We start from the raw sequence: 11250 nt of genomic DNA on the forward strand, positions 1-11250 counted from the left end.
ATGTTAGTACAACTGTTCTGTGGCAGGTACACACACACCTACATATGCATTCCTTATTGCCTTCTTGAAGACATTTTGTCAGCAATTTCTAAAGGTTTGCAGGAGCAGTGTTTAAATACAACATTTAGAGAAAGGGAAAATATCTGGCTGAGGCTTAAGTTTATTTCATAGAAACATTTTAACTACATTTGAAGCCTGGGGGCAAATTGTCTCCTATCCCTGACTGCCTTTTAGTTGATTTGATGCATATGTGGTCAATTATTTATACAGCAGGGAATATGTATAATTTAGTTTAGCTAACATTCTCACATTTCGCTTCAGTATCATTTTCATTTTGTATCACCTAATGTGTACAAGGAAAGATGTGTAGAGAGCAAAGTGCTGATCACTTCATATTGCAGTATTTTGTTTTATCTGTCTGCATGTTTTTACAGTACGTTTGTGGTTGTAGGATCCCTCAGTCAGAGTGATGTTACTGTATTTCCTTCTGATTTGAAAAAGCACCACAGTATGGGGCTAATCCAGTTTCCTGTTATGTTCCAATCACTGTGGCTTTTCATTCTTAATTTCTTTGCTTTGGCTCAAGTAATGTATCAGACAGTATTTTGCTGGTGGCTGACTCATCCTGTCATGGCTGACATGGAAACACAAGTAGATCTTAGGTCTTTTTCATTTATATATAGTCATATTTATATATAGTTACATTTTGATAACAGCAGCTTTAACTGTTATACCTGTAAATTAATGTAGAACCAGCGTTTAGCTGTCACACATTGTCCATAAATACACTAATCGGTTTTATTAATAAACCAATTTTAAGATAATCTAGCAATCACTAGTCATTGATTTACTACTTGGCACTAATTAATCTAAAACAACTTGTGCTGTATTGTGTCCACATGCCTGTTAGTGAAGGCATTGTCTGGTATGGCAGGCAGCAGAGCAAGTGGAAAGGAACTATAAAAAGTGTCTGTGGAGAATTTACAAGTCTCCTTTATAATTTTACTGGCGTTTTGTCTCACTGCTCCTGACAAAGACCGGGGGCCTGGCTCTGTAGTGTGCTCAATGGAGCAGAGATAGTGAAAGAGAAGGAGAAGCAGCAAATAGAGCAAAAGACAAGGGCAGAAGAGGCGAGAGAGAAACAAAACCACCATATTGACATTCAGTTGTGGCATTCTTAGTCCAGGAGAGTAAACTCTGAGGCAGTCTCCCTAATGCTCACCCAAGTCTCTATTATTAACTCCGTAAACAGACTCTGGTCTTCAGTTTAGCCTGTATGTATGTGTGTTCAGGAGAAGCCCTCATTCAATCTCTTCACTCGGGTACATCAAGCTTAAAACTGCTGTACCATATTCCTCTGTGGAAAATGCTCTATTTGAAATTAATCTGATAGCACATTTATAGCAGCACATTTCCTGTCTGTGATTATAAGAGAGAGAAAAGAAGAGTAAAGCGAGCGAGAAAAAGAAAGCAGTGAAAGGGAAACCGACTGAATTAGTGATGTGTGTCAGACTGACTGAAATGAAGCTCTACACTAATGGAGACTGTAGCCAGCGTTGTTATTTAATAAACATGCTATAAGCACAGCACACAGTACAAGGTAATGGATTCATTTACCTCCCTGCAAATGACTACTGTTGTTTTCTTATTTAAATCTGTTTTGTGGGTGTGCATATTCACAAGCACTAGTTTTCACTCTAGTATTTTTCCATGGGTATATGTAGGTGCAATTGCTTGTGAGTGTGTATTTACATCTGCATCCTCCCACGTGCTGTTGTGTCCTCTGTTTTTACTGTAATTACAGCTCTTTCACATCATGGGTTTTATCTCCCATCTAAGGAGTCGGCTTATGGCTTTTTCCTGTTGTCCTTTCCTGACTTTGACACTGTACAGGGATGTCAATACTGTACAGATTCAGTCTGATTGGCCACTTTAGTCCAGCGGGGGGTTATTATGTATAAAGCAGCATGTTTGAAGGGCTTTATAAAGTGTTAGAGAGCTTAACACAACCAGCAAGTATCCAACTAACAACCTACATACACTATTATTATGGCCATAGCAAACCATTGCAGCAGTTTATTAAAGAGGAATGTAACAATATATACAAGTTCAATTATTCTTATTAGATGGTAATAATCATACCAAACACTTATCCCACCCAGTATATTTCAGCCGAGTTTATTAGTTAATTTTACACGATTATGGATGAAGGAGATATATTGTATGTTCAGAGTCTCCATAAGCATTAATCGAATACTGTATGCATTATCACTTGTCAGGTTTTTTTGGTTGTTTTTTTTTTTGAGTGCAGTAATTTCTACAGGATTATATTTTCAGAGGATGCTCATTATTGGATGCAGTAACATTTCTTTTGCAAACATTTCCCCTTTGTGTAGTTTGTGCTTAATTTTGCATGGCACTGTAATGTGTTGTTTTTACACTTGTTGTACTGATTAAAAAAACATAACAGAAGTTAATAAAGCTTTATAGGTGCTGGTAGTAAACAAATTAGCATCTCAAAATTTAAAAATCTTAAGTGAAAAATTGCATTTCCACTTACCGTAAGCACATACCAATAAAAAAGAAATTCTTATTATAAGCATTTATAACTGTATTTCATAAATTCCTCAGTTGACAACATTTTTGAGTTGTGAGGAAGACATCCATAGAGAGAAATGGTGCAGCCAGCTAAAGTCAGCAGTCCCTGGATATTATTGACCATAATGAGAGCTATGCTTATGTCCAAGAATAACCAGACCCCTGGTCATGAGTCCAAATGAGTAGTGGCACAGGCAGGGTGCCAGCAGGTTACATATATCTTGTTGGCTTTACAGCCAGACAACATACTGAGTCATTCTATTTACACATGAATCATATGATCCTATGCCAATCTTTTTCTTTTAAAATGCAATTTTCCAATTCCAATGTTCCACTTAGACGAGCAGCGGTACAGCTAATAGCCTCTTCTGAACTTCTGTGAAAACTTATCTCACCCAAATGTCATTTTTCCTTTTCCTTAGATTATTGTGATTCTCTCAGCATCTTTTATGCCTTGTGTACTCTCTCTCTTTCCAACCCTACTTTGACCCTTCATTAAACATAAAACATACTTGAGAATAGCATTAATTGTGTTGGGTTAATGCTTATGTTTGATGAATGCACCGAACCTGCTGATTATAAAAGACGCTCTCAAGCACAGGCTGCGTTTACCATGGTGACAGCTGACGCTGCGCTAATCCCCAGGATTTGAACACCTTTTGGACGCCACTGTTCTGTTCTGAAGTGTGCTACACTCACATGCAAATGGGCAGTCATACCACACACACACACACACATACACATTCATGTCATCTGTTCACCCTTGTGTGGTAAATGTCTTGTCCAGTTCAGGTATTCATAAATGCTATTTATATTAATACATGAGTGTATATGTATATATACATATATATACACACACACTTTAATCCGTGCTACATCAGCAACAAACCCTGTCGCCTATATTTGATAAAACACCGTATGTTTGTGTTTTAGTGCCTATAGCTGCTACTACAGTGCATATCTCAGCATGTACTAGCTTGCATATGGGAGTCAGAACCACACGCTCCTTATTCTAAGATCAGTGGATTAACATACACATACAGAAAGAGAGAGAGAGGTAAAGCCGCTGTCTGTGTGCAGGCAGAGGAAAAATGTCAGCTGCTTACCTACAGATGGAAGGAATAAGATGGAGAATCCACAGCCAGCGGTGTGTGTGTGTTCTGCAGGACAGTCTGTCTTTTTGAGCCCGTGTAGGTTCATCTGTGTGGAACTGAGTTCCAGTCTCCCTCCCTCTTACTCTCCCTCCCTCCCTCTCTCTCTATTACTCCCTCACTCTCTCTCTATTACTCCCTCACTCTCTCTCACTCGCTGTATCACTATATGGCTCCGTCACAGTGCCTGTGGTCACACCTCACTGAGCAAATTGTTCATTAGTGGAGATCACCAAGTGCCACAGACACTGGGAAACAGTGTTGGGCTTTAGAATACATTGGCTTTATGCAAACACACAACCTGCAAGTTACTTGCCTAGCCCCAACACACCTGTATGTGCACACATATAGAAGCTGTAAACTGGTAAAATTTGAATGTAGCTGTATATCCTGACCGTGTATAATTTTTGTGGTGATGTTGGATTTTTGGTCTTGCAAACAGATCATCCACCAGTCCATATAAAAATGTCTTGTCTTCATATTATATCGAAATTTGTGGGCAAATTAAACATATTACAACTTAAGTCTTGTTTTTATAGGTTTGGCCACCATTCCTATTGTTTATGATACTACTGGACTCAAAGTATTTGTGTAGATCTGCGTCTAGTCTTAAATGACAAAATGAATGAAAACCCTCACCGGTCCTTGCGCCCCAGAACAGCACTGTTAATTTCAAGTTAGTTTTAGGGACAATAACTAGTTGGTTAAAGTAGGGTAACAGTCATTGTTGGTAAAGGTTGGGATTGATGATATGACTTCTGGCCTACTGATAGGTGCAGTTTGCCCCTTCTGAAGCATCACTGTGATGTGATAACAACTGACACTGGGCATTGTCATAGTCTGCATCTCAAAGCAAACTCTGATCGCCCATATTAAAGTTACTACATGTTCATCACTACCCCAGCTTCTGAACCCTTATTCTCTTCTATATTGTGCTCACTGCTTCCTGTGATGGCAATAAATGATAGCACTGGACACTGACTGTGAGATACAGGATGCCCAATATGGAAATAATTCCTTGGGGTATTAGGTTGTCAAAACTACACAAGTAAGACCCAAGTTGTTGTAAACCCAATTTCACTTTAAGGCTTTTGACTTATTAATCTCTGACCCAGCCTGCTCAAGCACAAAGCAACTCATCTTGTTTCCAGCCTCCTGGATGAAAAGACTCACCTTTGACAGAGTTTGAAACATTTTGTCAACTGGCATCACTGACATCACTGACCAGGGTTAAAGCGCCATTGTGCTTTGTGCCAAGGTTGAAGCACAATAGTTAAACCACAATATTTCCTATATCTTTGCTTCTATGGTCCCCCAATTTCCCAAATATAGAAACAATCTGCAAACTCCCAGCCCAAGGAAATATCATTACCTGAACAGTAGCTCTGCAGTCCTTCCTGTGATGTAGCCCTCTCCCCTGTTTGGATCAGTCCCACTGGTGAATGCAGACAAGATCACCTTAATAACATATCTGACCTTGACTCTCCTTGCTATTTTTACCACCTTTACTTTTACCTTGGTGAGATAACAGACTAGTTTCCCCTTTGCCACTGTAAGAACAGGACTAGGTGGCTGCTGCTCCTACTTTGAATTCAATGTCTTGTCAGGTTTTTATGTAAAATAATTGGATTAAGATTCGACATAATGTCTGCAAATACGTGTGCTCAGCACCTAGGATGCAGTCCACTATTCTGACTTTCCACACTAGTAAAGACCACCATACGTTAATGTGATAAGGGGGTGATAGGAATGACACATTTTAGAGACAGTACAAAGTTTGTTTAAAGCTGGTTGCATGCCATAGAAAAAACTGAATTACTCTTGTTAATGTACAAACAAAAACATCTTTCAAATCTGCAGGCTTCATTTAACAGCAGTGAAGGTTTTAAAAGAACATTTTAATTCCTTTAATTTCTCATTTTGCTTTGCAATACTACAAATATATTACTTAACTGAGGGCAAACAACAAAATATATTATTAAACATTATAACACATGATAGACCTTGAAAAGAAAATAATACAAATCTGTTTAAATAAATAAGATATGTAAATAGTCAGTGATCTGCAGAGATGTGGTTTATTGGTGTGTCAAAAGTGTACGTTTTGCTTAAAACAAACATAGATTCAGAATTATACACTATTAGAGATAAAATGATGGTCAGTTATTAGATTACTTATTTGGCAGAAACTTAATCAACAATGAATTGTTGGAGTCATTTTTTTCCTCGGTAAAGACGTCAAACATTTCCTGGTTCCAGCCATTTAAGTACATCACCTTGAGATCTGGGAAACTGTAAGATCCATGTTTTTATTCATTAGTAGAGAAAATAATCAGCAGATCAAGTAAGAAAATGAGTTGCAGTTCTGATGAGTACAGTTGTTTTTTTCACCTTCTCTGCTTTTTCCCTGCTGTGAAGTTATGTTGCTTCTACTCCCGCTAATCAAAACAGCTTCAGTATTGTGCTATAATTCTAAGAACAGTCTTCCACTTCTAAATTAAGATACCCTCCTGCACTTTTACACATATTCCTGTGTTATTAAAAGGACTACTTATGCTGTCTCTAGTTTGGCTGGTGTCTTGAGGACACTGTGAAGCAGAGCAGCGTCCCCCTGGATAATACTAAGAATTCAGTCTATGTGTGTGTGTGTGTGTGTGTGTGTGTGAATATGACTTCATACTGTTGTCCTCCACTTGTACAGGCCACTGGCTCCAGCACACGGAAAGTCCCAGATTATGGTAGATTGTGAAGATCAAAAATTATTTCTTTGAAAAAAGAAAACAATGGATTCTATCAATAGTTTCTTGGCTGACCCTGCCCAGGACCCTTCCACTGTCTTTTTATTGTTGGGGTGGGGGTGGGGGGTGGCTCAGGAGGTAGAGCAGGTCGTTTCCTAACTGGAAGGATGGCAGTTTAATTCCCAGCCTCTCCAGTGCACATGTGGAAGTTTCCTTGAGCAAGTGAAAGTGCTTTGACTGTGCTGCAATGCACAGAAAAGAACTATACAACCACAGGGTGGGCCACGGAAAAGTAGTTCGTGTACTCAAGAGTCTGGCACCAGTATTGGAGGCGGGCCCACCCTGTATAAGACCTCAGCCGCAAAAGCACTTAATTGTTGAACAGCAAGTTTTTTAACGTAATTATATTTTTGCTTTCATTATGGGGAGCATGTTTTTGTGCATAGTATAGTTGCGTGCCTTTGTGCCAACATATGTTAAAGTCTCTAAATATTTGTCATTCATGTCTCACAATTTACATACTATATCCTATTATTCACCTACATAAGTGGAGTGTGGTATGTCATTAATGACATTCAATGCATTCTGCATTCAATGTGCAGAAAGGTAGCAATCATAGTGTAAATGTGACAGTTGAAAAAATCCATGAATACAGTCTGACTGAAGGGGGAAATCCAATGCACACTTGGTAACTCTTAATATGCAACACACCATTGTTCATCCATGTGAATGTTTTGAGTGTCAAGCAAGAGTAACGCACCATGTGTGCTTTAAAGCTGAATGGAAATGAATAAAATGTGTATGTGTTCTCAGACAGCTTTCCCTGTAGATTGGACATGGCTAATTAAAGATGATAGATGAGGATCTGAGGTGACCTTGGTGCTTCAATCATCTGCATTTACAGAAAGGCCTTGTGATATAAGTAATGTGTCATCCTCACCTTACTGTCACTACAGAGTTCTCACAGCATTACTGTATCTGCCTTTTGTGATGATTTGTAAATGTGAGTGCTCAGTTTAAAGATTCATACAGACTTGATGAGAAGAAGTTTGTTAAAGCTAGAACTTGCTCTACTATCAGCACACCTTAAAATGGCATAAAAACATTTCTTTGGCCCCACGGAGGCAGTGCAACAATCTGTAAATACCAACTCTGGCTCTTTAGCTAATGCATGCTCCCCTAAGTTCATTGGCTAGCCATCATTGCCGTTTATTGCTGGGCAGGTAGTGTGCATGTGCAGTGAGTTTATCTGAGTTTTTTTCTGAAAACAGCTGCCTGCTGCATCTGGAAACAGTGCTGATGAGGGCGATGACACCAAACCAAAACAACAAAGGTTAAGGCCAAAACAACAAGTTGAAAGACTCTAAAACCCTCCGAGTTGGGTGGAATCACATATGTCTACTGTATGTGTGAGAATGCAGCTGCATCCATTGTTTCCATATGAGGACATCTGAGGTTGTCTTATCACACTTTCTCCACTGCCATTTATTTTTTCAAACTGTCACCTTTTTAAGTTAATCTCTAGTGAGATTAACCCACAGTTAAATTTGTTTTATAAGTAAGAACAAAATGACAACGTGCCATGAAACAGAACTACTGTTACCATGGGTCCCTGCATTTACCTGATACCTGCTAACAAATCTGAAACAGTTATCCAACAATTATTCTCCATGGACATTATACAACAGTTAAGTTAACAATATAGGAGATTGATTAAAATAAACTGGCAGCTAGAGGTTTCAGAAGGGATTGTGGTGCAGATGTTTGGATCCAGTGAGATGCAGGTTTGCCATCTGTAATCAATGACATTAGCTCTTTGCAACTACTGGGGCTTTAACGTGGTTTCCATACTAATAAGGAAGAATGATTGGAGGAAAAAAGCTCATCTATTAGACAACAGGTGTGACATGCATGAGCTATGGCAGGCTCTAAGCTTGTTATGTATGCAGATCACAGCCTGTACACGAAAGCTGGTGAGAGGCGGATTGAAGAAGGAAGTGGATGGGAGAGATGGCAGAGAAATAAAGAACTGGTAGATGAACCCAGTGCTGTATCAGCATTTATACCTCTTCCTGGGTTTGGGGTAAATTCATATTTACCCCATATTTAAAGCTGCTGTAATCTATATTTTTTATATAGCTCACTACCTTAATGTTTTGGGCCACTAGCATTGTGCTCGTCCATTGTTTCCAGCAGCACCCTGCAGCTACCCAGCATCAAACACCATGCAAAATGAGCTACAGTAGTAAAGAGCTATAAAGCTGGATATTCTTTCAGGAGTTTGTGGACAAAAAAAACCAAAGGTAAAAGGACTGTGAATTTTGGGCTTAAGGTGGCTGGGTAGCCAGACTGGTGGCTCTAAATGAATGCTAATGTTGCTTTATTAAGGGTCCTAATATTCCATCTCCAAAACTGTTACTTTTCAGGAAATGAAAAAACCCAGTGCATCTGAAATAATTCAACATCACATTGTTAAATTTGGTACTGTGTCACTTACCTGTATGTCATTATATTATAAAATTTGTTACCTAAATCAAGCTCATATGAGGTTTTGCCGACAGTTTCAGGATCCAATGGAGTTATGAGATTTAGTCACAAGCCCTTCTTAATGCTTTTCATTGCTTAAATGTTTGTAAAATCCACAGACAGATGTAAAGGGTGATCAATAGCATTTATTTATAAAAAAAAAAAATAAAAATGGCAAAATATGGACATAGTAGGTTTCTGCCCTACAGCAAAAATATGCAGTTACTACAGTAGCAAATCAGAGAATGTGAACAAAACTCAGATTGCCTTATAGTTAAGTTTATGGTTTTTTCATGATAAACAAAAGCACATTTGATTCCACTATTTAGATGATGGAGTTGTACTCCTAAATTTCAGATGTTAACACTGAAGAACAGATGAAAAAAAAAACTTCAGGATAAAAGCATAACTTTAGATCATTTTGCTCTGTTGAATTTGATTTACTATACCTAAACATACAGTATGTAGCCATTAGACTGCTGTTAGTTCTAGTTATTTTCTTGCTCCTAATGATGTAGTTTGTATTTTTTTTAATCATTAATAGTTCATCTATAGTTCTTTCTTCCTGTATTTTAACACCAGACATGCTTGGTGTAATTTCACAGTTTGAAGAGTTAGGAAAGCACATGATGCCAGGAGAAAACAAAAATATGAGACAAATGAGAGGAGTAAAAGACAGGAGAAAAAGCAGGAAACCTCAACGGAATTTCCACACCCAGATGTGGGTGGACCCCTCCTGCCCAGGGAACAGAGAGGGCACATTTTCTTCTCTAGTGCTCTCTCCTCCACCCCTCTTTTTTCCTCTGCCCCTTGTCCCTCTTTGCTAGGACAATAGGGACCATGGTGAAATAATGCAAAAAGGAAAGGCTGGGAGTTTGTGTGGCAGCAGTAGGGGGTGGTCTGAGGTGCTGAGAGGGGAAAATGGGTGAGAGGGCCTTGCGGCTTTGCAGGGAGGGCCAGAAGAGAGTGATGGAGGCTTTCTTTTCCTGGGAGGGAGAGTTGTGATGCGGGGAATGTATAGAAAATCAGCAGGGATGAGGGGGGGGTGTAAGCAAATGATGTAAGCTGTGAATAAGGGGTACTGGATAAAGAGGGGGGAGCTAGTGTTGAGGGTAACAGGCACATAGGGCACAGAGAGGAATATGTTTTTCTGCCTGACTGAGCTTGAAAGGGATCCTGCTGCACCCGTCAAAGAAAATATCAAGCTTTTTCTGTTGCACACATAAGTTTGCACACAAAATCATTTTTCTAAGTGCAAAACAGAGAAATTCAAACTAATCCACTGTTTTTTTTATATTAACAAAGGATCAAACAACAATGTGTAACATCAAAGGACAAAACCACAGACAATTACTGTGCATTTCTGACATTTCTCTGTGTAGTGTTTTTGCATGTTTTGCCTCACTCATCAACTTCCAGTCACAGCAGGCAGCTTTAATCACCATATTCTTAAAAGGTTTATCTAATAATAGTCCATGCATTTCATTTCACTATAGGACAAAAAATATTCACAGGAATCGACACAAATGGCACACCTAACACATTCTCCACTGTACGCCATCATCAGGTTCTAATGGACAGATTCACCAGTTGCTTGACTGGTTCTCTTCTTCCTGCACTATTCTCTGGCTCCATCTTGTGGCATTCAGATGTTTTGCATGGCTTTTGTTTTGTTTTGTTTTGTTTTTGATTGGTAGGTCAGAATGTCTTACAGACTCTAGTTACTTTATCAGCTTTAGTTACTTCTCATACCTTTAGTTACCTTTCATAACTTTATCTTACTTGTTTATGCATATTACAGCTGTATTGATGATTGTCCAGAACTACTGAGCTTTGGTTATTTTATTGCATTTGTTTCCCTTGCTTATATATCTTAAAGCTATAATGAAGTAGAATCTGCTTACTTTGAATGCTGTAACTTCTGTTAGGTATTTTTAGTCAGATAGAAATTGGATAGATACTTTATGTATTAGAAATGTTTAGTGGAGATAGGATGTCTAGTTAGACTGTTAAATGCTTAGTCATGCTTATGAGTTTCTACAGGGTACATCTGGTCAAGGATAACTAGAGAGAAATGTTGATGACTGTCAGCAGACAGGGTGTTAATATTATTATAATGACGTGTATAACTGTAGCCTTAGCCATAATATGTTCTTGTGTTTAATATCACAACATGTTACTAGAGGTCGTGAGAATGTTTTTAGCTACACACCACTTAATCAACAGACACACACACA

At 38.7% G+C, this 11250-nt stretch overlaps 1 protein-coding gene across 3 annotated transcripts in view; it reads right to left on the reverse strand.

Moving 5' to 3' along the window:
- prrt4b (proline rich transmembrane protein 4b) overlaps positions 1–11250 on the reverse strand; it is a 51180-nt gene that overhangs the window by 16889 nt on the left and 23041 nt on the right. Inside the window, exon 1 of one of the 3 annotated variants that reach the window (XM_020599518.1) lies at positions 3705–3808. The exons of 1 other annotated variant lie outside the window; for it this stretch is intronic. The gene's annotated coding sequence lies outside the window, so the exon portion shown is untranslated. Of the gene's footprint in view, positions 1–3704; positions 3809–11250 lie in introns of those variants that run through there. One more of the 3 variants, XM_020599519.1, reaches the window with a different exon arrangement.

Source organism: Monopterus albus, unplaced genomic scaffold (genome assembly GCF_001952655.1).
Source record: "Monopterus albus unplaced genomic scaffold, M_albus_1.0 scaffold41.1, whole genome shotgun sequence".
NCBI lineage: Eukaryota > Metazoa > Chordata > Actinopteri > Synbranchiformes > Synbranchidae > Monopterus > Monopterus albus.